Genomic DNA, 14,954 nt, shown 5'->3' with positions numbered 1-14,954 from the left:
CTTTTCAGGTGCCACGGGAAACCTTGAACCGATACCACGGTGCCTTTAGAAGCCCTTTGCAAAGAGTACCACAATATCTTGGGAAAGAATCTGGGAATTGTCTGAAGGAATTACGTGAAATTGTCGCTATAACTACCTACTAATACCGCCTCGGCGTTAAAAGTTAGAAGTTTAAGACCTGTCCAAAATGATTTCATTTTAATATTCGTGACTTTATCGCCCAGAAAAGCAAAGCGACCCTAAGCATTTTTCAATATACATAACAACATGTACAATATACATAACCCACTTGCAAGTGTTGCAGAATCGACCAGTTGTCGACCAGTTGTCGACCCATGGTGGTAAGTCATATATCAATTTAGGCATTAATTATCTAAACGATATTTTAGAAATAGTGACATGAAGATTCAGTAATCCTTATTAATGGGTAACCTATAAGATTGACGTCAACCTCTTTAAATAACGATAAATAAAGCTTAGAATTTATTATCTAACATGACCTCATAAAGCTTTTTGCTCACTATCTATAAAGTATTAATCAATTATTTTAAAAATTAAGGTGGCCAGAGGCTATCTTTTGATAATTGGACTTTGCATCATCAGTGATGTTGCCAAATTTACTTTAGCGACATCCTGTATGATTTTTGTGGATTTACACAGACAAGATTTGGTGAACATCCTTAGAAAAGACGCTTTCTACACTCACAGCCTGTAGCCACAGTCTCACACTAGGATTCCCTGTATCGTGGGTTCCATAGATACACATATAAACGAATACATAAACATCTAGAGCCAGAACAGAGACCTAAATTTATTAATATAATTTATCTATCTGTCAGACTTTAAAGTCCACTGCTGGACATAGGCCTCCCCTTGTCTGCGCCACTCCGACCGGTCTTGAGCCGTCTGCATCCAGCGGTTTCCCGCCGTTCGCTTCAGGTCATCAGTCCACATGGTCGGGGGGCGTCCTGTACTCCTTTTGCCGAGATATAAATAAATTAATAATTATCAAGATATAAGTCTGGCCGGGGACCGAACCCGGGACCCTGTGCGTGTCAGGCCGATATGGTGTCCTCGCAATTCGCTTACTCAGTATGTATAATGTATAGTAAACAATTCAATACAAGATGTGCTTAATAAGATAGCGAGCAGGAAGTCAGCCCACCTGATGGTGTTTATCAATGCCTATGAATATTTGAAACAATGACGAAATGCTAATGCATATGTAAGATTTAATTAAAGACGGTAGAACACTTCGTCTATGGTGGCAATATCGTCACATACATTTCTGTTTTATAACAGAAGTTAAGCGCTGCTATATATTAGCTTTAAAAGTGTGACATGCCAGACACGCTTACAGGAACCTTTCCAATGAATACTTCAGGTAGACAAGACTCATGACTTTCCTATTAAAATTCACAAAAAGATCTTAGAGACCGCCTAGTTTTCTTGTAATTATCTTCAGAACTTTTTACACTCAAAAATCTTATCATATTGGTTCTAGTGTTATTATTTTCCAACTTTATACAAGAGAGAAGTAGTAAACAAAAATTCATTCTACCTGTTGGTAGGAGGCCAGTGACGCTGTAGCTTCATATAAAACAGGGTTCTACGGTCTACCTAAAGCCGATCATAGATGGATTACCACTTGGTAGGACTAAGACAGTCGCCTTACTCATTCATAAGACAGCCGGTTAAGTTACCTAATAGAAATTTCTAAACACCAATACATGCAACGCTGTAACTAATCAATTAGAAAACTAACTACACCACGTTTACGGTGAATTACTTAATGATATTCTTACGCTGAACGCTTCGCGGAAACATTCTTCATTGAGGAAGGAACTTTTAAATGAGGTAATTTGGAAACATGGTGCAAGTGATTCTTAATGACATGTTCAGAAAACACGCTTAACGCACATCTACACAAGAACTGATTACAGTTATAAAAAAAAATGGTCTGCTACTTAACAGATTAAATAGTTGAACATCCAATTAGAACACCATAGACGCGAATATTAATCTTATTTTATAAAAGTGAATAATTTTGATAAACCGCCCTAAATAAATCTGTATTGGATGTGAAAAGTACGATAAGTAATTTAAGTGTACGAGTGTAGAATAAATTATACTTCTTTTGGACATATTGCGGTTTGGACACTTTGCTGTTTTGTATTATTACAACTTGGACATTTTGAAACATTAAAAGTAAAATTTGAAACTACTAGGCTTATGTTTAAAATAATTTTAAAGGTGGTAGAACCCCTTGTGGTTCGACTCCGCCGGCACCACCGCCACTGCTATATCTGCCTATTAACAGTAGCGTTAAGCACTCTGCGTTTGAACGCCAGACCGAGCAGCCCCGCCTGCTCGCGCTCTAGTGTTTCCTAACCCAGAATTTTCTCTGGCCTTTCGGCCGGTTCTCGCCTACTCGATATTATCGATAGCGGTCCGTGCTTTGTTTATTGCCAATTTATTGGGAATAAACAAAACTCACGTCCCGACGCGTTTGAGTTGGTGGATACCTAACGGTGCCAACGAAACCAACTAGCGTTGACCCGGTGCGCTTCTCAGACCTCTCGGCCTGAGAGAAACCGGCAGACCCGATCCCACTGCACTTGGGCTATCCCAAGGGTGACGGTAGCAGTTACTTTCCCTTAGGGGTAATTGCATTTCCCTTCCCCTCCCCGTTAGCTCCCTGCCTCGGCAGGGAGGCATCCCAGGTTACCATGGCCTACGTGGTAACAGATAGATTTTTCGAGGCTCTGTCCTCCCTCTTGAGCAAGGAGCTCAATCGCCCATTTGACTCAGTCAAACTCCGCTCCCTTTGCGAGCCCTTAAAATCCGTAACGGATCCCCTGTCCGTTACTGATTCACCCGCATCCCCTGATGCCACCCCGAGACACGAGATGGACTTCGATGCCATCTCGCTCAAACGCCCCGCCTCCTCCGACGAATCATCGGAGAACACCCTCATCACCGCCCCCTCCTCCGACGACGACCAGGGTTTCACCCCTGTCAAGTCGAGGAAGACCAAGAAACGACCGGTCAAACGCGTCGCTAAGGCGACAAGTGAGACTTCTTCCGAGGCCTCTATCGAAGCCACCCCAGCCCCAGCGGCCCCCGCTCTGGCCCCCGTGCCAAAAGCCTCCACTCTGGCCCCCGTGCCAAAAACCTCCACCGAGCCCCAGAGCTCAACCCCCGCGGCTAAGCCCGCCAAGCCAGCCACGCGCTGCGAACCGGCACTTGCCAAGTGCAAACCGCCCCCACACATTTTCTTCAGAGATAAGTCGAAATGGTCCGACTTCTCTAAAACCCTAGTGGAAAAACAGATCCACTACACCAAGGCCCGTAACCTTCGCGACTCTATTCGCGTTTCATGCCCCACCACCGAGGACTTCAGGAGCCTCATTAGGCTCCTAACTCACCTTCAACTCCCGTACCACACGTACGCTTTAGAAGAGGACCGCAAAATCAAAGCGGTCCTTAGAGGTCTCCCCTACGAGCTTCCCACAGACGAAATCCTAACGGATCTAGTCAACCAAGGGTTCCCCGTGGAAGGTGTACACAAGTTGTACAACCGCAACGGGGTCAAATACCCTCTAGCCCTGGCCATTCTAGCCAAGACCCCGTCCTCCAAGGACATTTTCAAGGAGAAGGAGCTCACAATCTGTGGCCTTTCTGAGATCATGGCAGAACCACCTAACAAGCGTGGCTACCCTGCCCAGTGCCACCGCTGCCAGCTTTACGGCCATGCAGCGGCGAACTGCACTGCCCCCCCAAGGTGCGTCAAGTGCCTAGAACCCCACGCCACACGTGAGTGCAAGAGAACTCGTGAAGACGAGTCCCCTCCTGCCTGCGTGCTATGCACCACTTCGGGGCACCCGGCTAACTACCGTGGCTGCCCTAAAGCCCCCCGTCCCGCTCAAAAGAAGGTTGCTAAAAAGCAGCCCTCGAAAGCAGGCCCACCTCCGGTCAATTCGACCAATTTCCCGCGGCTAGGGGCCTCCAAAACCCCAACCGCTCCCATGAGTTGGAGGAAAGTCGCACCCGCGACCGCCCCACCAACCCCGGCCCCTAAGGCCACTCCTACTCCCCGTCCCACCCAAGACGCATCGGTAAGGGAACATATCATGTTCCTTAAGGACTGCGTTAAGGGGGTGAACCTCGACGAGATCATACTCGTCTCGCAAAAGATGCGTAACGCCAGCCAGGCGGAGCGCATCGCAATCTACTCTGAACACCTAGCGTTGTTCAAGTCCATTCAATGAGTAACGTTCATACTCAACCCCCTCATCCCGGTCGTCAAAAACCTAAAGGCGTCTCGCTTATCTCCTTCAATGCACGAGGTCTTAAGCCTTGCATTCCCGAACTCAAGGAGTTCGTCCGCAACAGGGATATCGACCTGTTGCTTGTTCAGGAAACTTTCCTCAAGCCCTCCCTTAAAGGCGTAAGTCTCCCCTCTTACGCGCTTGTACGTAATGACAGAGCCGACGACCGTCGTGGCGGAGGCACTGCCATCTACTACAAGAGATCCTTCCATTGCACCCCTCTGGAAACACCCAAGCTCACCAATATGGAAGCCACCATATGCAAATTAGGCATGACAGGACACCCGTCCCTGATCATAGCCTCAATTTACCTCCCCGCCAATAAAGCCCCTCTCCAAAGCGACTTGGAGGCCCTCCTCTCGCTCGGAGACTCTGTCGTACTATTTGGAGATTTCAACTGCAAACATACCGTTTGGAACAGTCGGCTGACTAACACCAACGGTAAGAAACTCTTAACCATTTCCCGCGCACTGGACTTTGATATCTTCTCTCCAACAGCGCCAACCCACTACCCCGATCGGGCAGACCAAGAACCCGACGTGCTGGATTTCGCCCTCCTTAAAGGCGTCGCGCTCAATACAAGAGCGATCGAAACACTGGACGATCTGGGCTCAGACCATCGTCCAGTCTCTCTACAGTTAGGTCCCTATGATCCAACTCCCCATACCTCCTCGAAAACCTTCACTAATTGGGAAGGGTACGAGAAATCTCTCACCTCGGCCATAGAGGCCCCCGATTCACCGTATACTATTCCCCCAGACTACCTTGTTAGCTCGGAGAAAATAGACAGTACGGTGAACTCATTCACCCAGCTAGTTCAGACTTCGCTTCATGACAACGCGAAGGTGGTAGAGGTCCCGAACCGCAAACTACCTCGCGAGGTCAGGAAGCTAATCCAAACCAAAAACGCAGCCCTCAGATGGGCCGCCAAGTATCCCACCCCTGTCCTTAGGAGGCGCGCTAACGCCCTCCAAAGGAAAGTCAGATCCCGGCTAGCCGAACTGAGGGACTCCAACTGGAACTCTCTCATGGAGGATATCCAACCTTCTCATAAGGCATTCTACAAAATCGCTAGACGATTTCGTACCGAAGCCTTCTCAAGCACTCCCCCTCTCACGCGTCCCAACGGCAGCATAGCCTTCGAAGACGCTGAAAAGGCCGAGTGCTTCGCAGATAGCATCGCTGCGCAGTGCTCCCCCAGCACTCAACCGTGCGACCCTATCCACATTCACAAGGTGGAGGAGGAGGTCCTTAAAAAGATCTCTCTCCCTGTCACCTCTGCTCCCATTAAAATCACTACAGACGAGGTCCGGACCGTCATCCGCGGTTTGAAACCTCGTAAAGCCCCAGGTCCGGATGGTATCTCCAACCTGGCGCTCAAACACTTCCCCGAGCAGGCACTGACCCTTCTGGTCATTATCTTCAATGCCTGCCTCGATCTCAGCTTCTTTCCAACAGCCTGGAAGACAGCAACAGTTATCGGTATTCCCAAGCCTGGGAAACCGAAACATATTCCCTCCAACCACCGCCCCATTAGCCTCCTCAATGCAATGGGCAAGGTTTTCGAACGGGTGATCCTCGTTCACATAAGAGGGCACCTCTTCCCAATAGATGCTCCCCCACTCATCATTCCTCACCAATTTGGCTTTCGCCTCCAGCACTCGTGCCCCCAACAAGTCCACCGCATTGTCGAGTACATCACAAGCGGGTTTTATCCAAGACGTAACAAGACACTAGCAGTCTTCTTCGACGTCGCCAAGGCTTTTGACAAAGTCTGGCATGGAGGACTGGTATACAAGCTATACCATTCTGGTCTCCCTGATCGCCTAGTCCGCATCGTGGCTTCCTACCTTCAGGACAGAACCTTCCGCTACAGGCACGAAGGTATCCTCTCTCCCCCACGCCCCGTAACAGCCGGAGTCCCTCAAGGCTCAGTGCTCGCTCCTACATTATTCATATCGTACTCCAACGATATTCCTATCCCCAAAAATGGGGTGCAGCTCTCACTCTTCGCCGATGACACCGCCCTTTACATCCAAGGGCAAAAGGAGTCATCTGTCCTCGCCAAACTCCAACGCTCGGTCAACGAGTTAGGAGATTGGTTTAGGAAATGGCGCATCGAAGTCAATGCGGAGAAAAGCTCCGCAATGCGCTTCGACCACAAACGCAGGCGCTTAAACAACCTGCCCTCCGTCAAATTACTTGGGGCCCCCATTCCATGGAGGCCCACAGTAAAATACCTAGGAGTTACCCTTGACCCGGGCCTCACCTTTAGACCCCACGTCTCTAAGGTCACCCATACCGCCCGCTCTTACATGAGCCGCCTCAACGCCATGATTGGCAGACACAGCAAGCTGTCAGCCAGGAATAAGCGAACGCTGTATAAGGTTTGCATTCGACCGGTGTTAACATACGCCTCTCCAGTCTTCGCTCACGCGAATCCCACCATCCTAGACAAACTCCAGGTCATACAAAATCTCTTTTGTCGTCGGGCACTTAATGCCCCCTGGTATGTCAGAAACGCTGACCTCCACCGCGACCTGGAGCTCGCTCCAATACAACAAGTCCTCAGACAATTCTCTGAAGCGTTCTTCGACCGCTCAGAAAACCATTCCAACCCCTTAATCAAGGGTGCAGCGGACTATGCTGCCCCTCTTCCTACCCGTTACAATTGCCGTCGGCCAAGAAATATCTTGACCGACGCTCCTAACAAACTCTCCACCGATGTGGAGAATCTTCTGGCCGCCCACAGGGGCGTACAACTCTCCATAGAGAATCGTCTTCCCGACGATTCTAATCTTATTCATGATACGTTGACACCTTCAGTGTCATCTATCCAGCGGTAGCTCTCTAGGGAGCGCCGCTAGCGCCTCTCGCTCCGCAAACGAGAGGTCGCTATCCGATGTCGGCTGTACGGTCCCCTTGGACGAATGCCTTAAAGGAGTTTTTAGTGGGATGGTCCTCCCTTCAGGAGGACCTTTCAGTCAGCCCCACACGACGCAGGCACCGGCCGTCGCGGCCTGTAAGTGCTTGGACGCATTTTTTGCTCCTCCCTCTCCGTAGAGGGTCAGCCCTTTTTCCACCTACATCTGGGCGCCAAAAAAAAAAAAAAAAAAAAAAAAGCGTTAAGCGCTGCTATGTTCTAGTTTGAAGGGTGTGGCAATGAAGACATACTTTTCCGAGGCTTTTCGGCTTAGTCTTCAGGGGTAGCGGCGCATTTGTGGCCGACCTCAGGTAGGAAAATCTAATCTTATCTGGGTTTGATTACAGATGTCGATGGGCGGCAGTAGCCACCTAACATCAGGTAGACTGCATGCTCGTCTGATACTCCTATATTATAAAAAAAAGACATCCTATATAAAAGTATAAGAATTCTTCTACATATTATCAGACACATAGCAACGTTTATTAACGGCCGTTTATTTACGTATAGACGTCTTATATCGACAATCAAACAATTTACAAAGCTTTTATCATGTTACAGAGAAACCTACAGAGCCGTCTGGGAAACGAATTATCGTGATTAAGCTATTACTTTCAATTGAACAATTTATCGGACAATTACTGTATGTCGAAGGACTCGAGATAATTGGTCTTAATAAATTTTGTGCAACACCAGTGTGGGAAGATTAAGAGGCGGGCGTTGTAAGCCACTTCCGAGTAGTGATGTCTTGTTAGAATATATTTTTTAACAGGTAATCAATCGATCTTAACGATTCTATGTTGTCGATTTTTGGTCGCAGATTTTTACATTTTAGAAATTTGAAGGTTAATTTTAGCTTAACGTGAGCGGATTTGTTGGTTGAAGTTTCTGATTGCTTTAAAAGTTTATATTTATGATTTTTGTTTTTTAACGGAAAAATATTAATCGAATGAAAGATTAAAATATTATGTGTAAAGACAACACGTGTGAAAACCAATTTGTCCATAGTAGGTAAATAAACTTTTGTTAGATCAGCCAATCGCAATACTAACAAAATGACGATAAGAACTCAGAATAGGCGGAAAATCACAAGCGGGCATCAAAGCCGTTTAGGTATATAACATTTTACACAGATCTACATTATAAAGTTTAACCTCGCAATCGCTTAGTAATATCGATAAAACAATATGTATCGACATCGACAAAACACACCACTACCTGTGTTATATCAGTAGGTGTAGGTGAAGCTAATTTGTCCGTGACAAGGATCGCGTAACACGGAATGTTCGTTGCTAATCTCGTATTTATCACCTTGTACAACATCTATTATAATTACACGCATGCTTTATTAATTAAGTACAATCTATACGGTTATTTATATAATTTATTTTTTGAAGTAGGCGTCACGATTTTTTTGGATTCATTCGATGTAAAATGTAACCTAAGTAATATAATTTATGTTTGTGCAACTATCTCATCAATATTGCCTCAGTTTTCTCTTCTCTTCAATGTAACATAAATATGAAATGTTACAGGCACAGGCAGACATATATTTTCGCTTGTCATTATCCCTAACAATAATAAAGATTTCTAAATCGCGGATTTCAATTTCATACCACCTATTATCTCATCAGATATAATTACAAACGTGATTTAATTATTACATTGACTATTTATATGTGCTATAAGGACATGTAATATAATACAATTTTATGGATAGCCAAATAAAATCCGTGATTTCCGTATTTTAATACGTTATGTGTATGGTCGTAAACATACAGGTAAAGCTAATTAAATCGTAGTAATAAAAGAGTATTTCCAAAAAAAGATTTTTTAGTTCTCACGATACATTCGCAATTTTGGATAAAACCTTATTTTGAACGAGGATAATGGTCATCTGATACGAGGATCTCGTAAAATAAGGACGGTTGGATGATAAGACTATTTAAACACGGATAAATACTAAACTCAGACCTAACTTGTATGAATTACCATAATCAGTAAGCAAAGAATGAATCTTTCCCACTATATTAGGTACACTTAGAACCATTGTCTAATTACCTTTTAAGTAGGCACACGATACGAAAACTTAAGAACTAGTTTTCAATGAGATTAATGTTGCACAGTTAGAAGATGTTTTAGACAATAGGAATAACCATATCTTAGCAGCTCTTAACGACCCATCTTTACAAGTAAATATTAATGTGTTATCAAGACAAGAACAGCATGAAGAAAAACAAATAAAAATTTAGTAATCGAAAAAAATAAAAATAAAATTTTCTATTGGTTAAATAAGTCATAGTGTAATATTGCCGCATCAAGATTAAACTTCGCGTACCGCATAAGACTCAAAGCTAATGGAGGGAACAGAAAATTCTAGTACAGAATCGACAAGCCTGCAAGACCATGTAAGGAACCAAACGTTTAGTCAAAAGGAGAAATGCGTGAACGTTGAAGAAGATGGAAATGATCCTTCTAACGTTAGAGGACATTATGTCCCATAAACGCATTATAATACTGTAGACGGCTCCGTATTAGACAAGTAAAACACGCACACGCTAAATGAATGGCCATTTGAAGAACAAGTAAGGACGCAAAAAGGCTTTAAGATTTTAAGGCTTTAAGACGCGGCTAGAAATTCTCCTGGTACAATTTGAAAACAACTACGTGCAAAGTACAACAACTACTAACAAAAGGAATTTTACTTAATATTCTGATACATTTTTGATGATTCTTTGAATGTAGATCTAATAGATTTTGAACGGTGTCAAGTATTGTTTGCACAAATGGTTTGGATATAAAAGTATAGGTATTTATTAGCGTTTAAAATGAAGTGAACAAACAGTTTCTGTAATATTACATTTTTTACTCGTACATATTTCTTGAAAACGAGAAACTTGAAACTCTTTTAGGTGCAAGTAATAACGGTTTAATTAAAACATATATGTATTAACCATTATTTTAACGGCTTTTTTTAGATAATCATAATTTTTTAAAATATAAATAATGGTAAAGTTATAAAAGAATTAATAATATACATACATTAACCAATACTTCGTGTATTAACGAACTTCTTCGAAGCCGTTAAATACCAAAAGCTACTCGTAAGTACGTAGTATACTATTAGCTATGCTAACAAAATGTTGCACATAGATCTCAACTTAAAATTATTACCAAATTTTAGTTCAACCGATCCAGTCTCAGAGAACATCGTAACTCCTGCGCCAAATTTAGCCAATGGAAAGTAATAGGCCACCAAACGATGCATATCCGTGCAAACGCCCACGCCTCGTAAGAGGTACGAGTACATTTGCGGCGCCTATACTTAGCAGGTGTCTCGGGCCAAACGTTTGCGTTCAGTCTGACCTACTAAACGCATTTGTTCAAAACACACGAAATGTAAATTAACATAGTTACTGTGGGCCTAAACGGTGCAGTGAACGTTTTGAGCTGGGATAGGTTTGTCCGACAAAATGGTAATGTTGATGTAATGTTCTCAAGTACTATTTTCATGTTATTCTTCCGCGAGGTTATGTGGTGGTGATATACGGTTCGATCGGGGTAATACCGGTATACCTATTTCTAATGTGACGCGGTTCTACTTTTTGATAGAAGGGTGTGGAGCCAGCTGATCGACCTAATGAGGCGACCAAGTTAGTCCTCGAAATTAGTAACGCATCCCTGATCGGCTTCAGTAGAACCCCATTTCTATATGCAGCTATTTACAGATGTCCAAAAAGTCAGTGGCCGCTAACCATTAGATGGACTGCATACTCTTTCGCTAGTTCAATTAAAAAAAGAGATCTAAATGAAGACGGTATTTGATCATACGATGGGCTTTTGGATCGTTGAATGCTAATCTACTAGATTAAGAACATCTGAATGAGGTATTTCAATATTAATCTTGTTGAATGATTATAAATATGTAGTACCAATACTAACAGATACCATGTTTACGATATACAAGTATTTTCTAATGTATATGAAAAGTAGTAACCAATTAGATTACCTTATAGAAACTTATTCACTCAGTCCAATTACGTTCAAACTGACATCGCTTAGTATGGATGAAATGGGCGCAATGCAAATGTCTTTGTTACCTATTCCCTGTTCATGTCACTCATTCTATATTCCATATCTGAACTAGTTAATGACTGTCGATATCTTTGATTTAATTAAATTGTCAACAATGTTAAACCACATTTTATAGAATTAACGAGTTTTGTCTTAGAATATTGTCAATCAAATCAATGCCACAAAGGCAGTGAGAGAGCCTAGTGCTTAAAACTCAGTCTCTCTATTTAGAGGTCTGAGGATTGAATCCTAGGCACGCTGATCTGGTTTTTTAAAGTGACGTGCCTATTAGAAATTAACTATCACTTGATTTAATGCTGAAGGTAACCATCGTAGAGAAATCAACATAGGTACCCTGAAAAATGAAAAAAAAAAAGTGTCAAAGGTACCTGTGAAGTCTACCAATACAGACTTGGTCAGCCCGGTAGACTATGGCCTTACCATTTTCATTCTGAAAGGTTTGACGACGACGATAACTTCAATTTAATTAAATCAACAATATAAAACCACATTTTACAGAATTAACGAGCCTTGTTTCAGAATACAGTCAAACAAATCAATGCCGATGGACATTAGCATTTTGCAAGAGCATAATGAAACGATCACAATCGTTCCGTTCGGAACGACTGACGTTTGTTGTGAAGTATACTTAACCCATTAAATTTTGATTGTGATATTTACAATGGTATTACTCTCAAACATTATGATCGACATTTACTTACGGCGTAACTGGATTCTGAAGCTAAAATATTCTAAGCAGTGAAATATTTTGACTACCAAATTGTGCGGCTGTTGAATGCGATTCTAATCTTAATAGTGTAAGGAAATAAAATTTCTAGTGCAAATATATAATAAATTACTTCATAAGATTTCATGAACCTTTTAAAAATTTAGAGAAACATAATGGACTTAATGCTAAAAGCACTCTCTGACATTCAAGAAAATGTATGACCTAAACGACTACTACCTGGTTTCGGAAAGATTTCAGACAAAGAGTAGAGGCTATCAATAGTGTTTGTATTGTTGTATGTTTGTTCCAAAAGTTACTTGCAAAATACTAAGTCCTTAACAGTCTAAGTCTTAAATACTAAGTCCTTAACAGTAGCTACGATTCTAAAAACACTTTATGGAAATTTGCTGTTTCGGTATCTTTGGAATCCATGTGTGGACTCTTACATCAAACTGTGAAGGTTTCAATATTTAAAGCGAAGTATTCGACGAATAATACTCATCTTGAACTCTTGAAGTAAAATTTATGTCAAATATAACCGTCAATTGTATACCATCGATAATTTCCGAGTGGGTCGCAATCGCAAGCCGCAACGACAAGCCGCAGCGCTACGCCGCAGCCTTAGCCGCGTCGTTCTATAAACGACCATAATTTAGTCTAAATTTAATCGGACAATCAGTGTGTTCGCAGCAAGTACTGAAATAACTAACGTCAAGCAACCGGATTTCGGTTGGACCAAATAACGACATGGACACCATGCTATCGATACAAATAAATTGTAATGGCAAAGCGTGTTACTTGATTCAATAAAGATTGTATTTCTGAATTGCGGATTATGTACAGTGAAACTTGGTTAAGTGGGACCTGGGTAAGTGAGAAACCTCCATAACTGGAACTCATGCTGAGGTCCCAACACTTTGGCACTGAATTACCTCTGTTAGTGGGACGAGGTAAACCTCTATATCTGGGATTTGTCCTTTCGATTTATCATCATAGTTACCTCTATAACTGAGACAGCGAGTAAATTTTATATGCATAAACCTCTGTAACTGAGATAACATTGTTTGTTTACTCATTCTTATTCTACCCACAAATTCCACACGTAATTCCAAGTACGTAAGTACAAATTAACAAAGTATGTACATATTTTTTTTTTATTAAAACTCATTTACATACATAACACGTTATTTTATTTAATGATCGCACCTGTATAACTGAAATAACCTGTATTCTCACCTCTATTAATGGAACCCTCTGTAAATGAGACAGATATTTATTTATACCTGTATATCTGAGACACTGGGTAAGTGGAATACCTCTATAAGTGAAACGACATTGCAGGTCCCTTGATGTCTCACTTAACCAGGTTTCACTGTATATGTTTCTCGCACTAAATTTCTGGAGAACGACTGATAAGGAAATAGAAATGTAGTGGCATTTTTGGATAAAAATCGAATCCGTAAAAATCTTAAACGTTCCTTATTTTGTCACCTTTATTTTGTCAATAATATTGAAATCAACAAAAGGGATAATGACAAACACGTTATAGCCCAATTTTTGGCTACCAGCAGAATAAGCTCATCCTTACTCAAATAACTCGCATTTTCAGTGGTCCGGGTACATGTACAATGTACATATTGTACGTATCACATGAAAATGAATTTTCGAATGTGGGACAGGAATAAGAAACCTTTTTCTCCAAATTATCTAAGATCATTGGTTCAAAATTTAAAAGTGTGGACAGGGATGCACGCAGGTGCAATCGTAAACTAAGCTCGTAATTAATAAAGAGAAAGCCTAGCTTTATATCACATACGGAAACAACATTTAATCGGACCCACTCACCTAAATCTTCCAATACCGTAAAACCCGACTTCCCGGCAACGTCTCGTGATGCATCATTACTAATTCTAATGTCACTAATTGCGTGGACCGTTTTTAACGGACTCGACATGTCATACCACCGACGTGTAGTGAAGTGAATGATTGGGTATCGAAACCAAATGATGGAATAATTTAATAAATTGAACTTTTTATTTTTATATAATATAGGAGTAGCAGTCCACCTGATGGTAAGTGGGTACTGCCGCGCTTGGACATCTCACATTCAACGCAAGGTAGGATTAGATATTTCACAAATGCGCCGCTACCCCTAGTGAGTACTAAGCTGGAACGCCTCGGAAAAGTATGTCTCCCTTACCACACCTTTCAAACCAGAACACAGCAGCGTTTAACACTGCTGTTATGAGGCAGAAATAGGTGTGGCGGTGGTGCCGTCGGGATCGAATCACAAAGGGTTTTACCACCGTCAACGGAACTGAAGATTGTATAACAAACGACACGACTATTCTATATTTTTTCGTTTATCAATATCTTTTGTTCGATCCTTCTCTATAAAATGACGTGACGTCACAAACTCATATTTCTATCATTAATCTAACCTCTGGCTGCCTTTCTTTATATTATATCCGTATACTTTTAACCTTCTTCCTTATTTACATTACTTCAAACGTTCAAACGTTCTTACGTTTAAGACATTTCTCTTTCATTCATTTCCATTCATCTATCTTTCCCGCTCATTCTTAGTGATGTCGACATACGTATTGGCATTAGCGTCACATTAATATAGACGTTTCCTTTCCAGACGTGATTGCTGACGGCAACCCCGTATCATCGTCCGAGTAATGACACGCTGACAAGTTGGATCACTTATTGCTTCCGAGACCTTTTTTGTTATGAATTCCTGTGTATTTATGACCGTGTTGAAGCTGTCGATGAAATGGAGTTATGTGTGGAATACGCACTATCAACCTATATGTAATATCGTATTAGAAGTGAGGACATTACACAAACTACCAACTTTATCGGTAATAAATAATCCAAAATCCTTATATCA

The 14,954-nt window shown here is 42.1% G+C and overlaps 1 protein-coding gene across 1 annotated transcript in view; it reads right to left on the bottom strand.

Moving 5' to 3' along the window:
- The window catches only part of Mhcl (Myosin heavy chain-like), a 346,996-nt gene that overhangs the window by 187,576 nt on the left and 144,466 nt on the right, over positions 1-14,954 (bottom strand). The window lies entirely within an intron of this gene.

This window comes from Epargyreus clarus, unplaced genomic scaffold, assembly GCF_041222505.1.
Source record: "Epargyreus clarus isolate Ecla_fem2 unplaced genomic scaffold, WU_Ecla_fem_2.2 ptg000012l, whole genome shotgun sequence".
NCBI lineage: Eukaryota > Metazoa > Arthropoda > Insecta > Lepidoptera > Hesperiidae > Epargyreus > Epargyreus clarus.
Note: the sequence above shows the minus strand (reverse complement) of the source record. Positions and strands in the feature narration are given on the sequence as shown.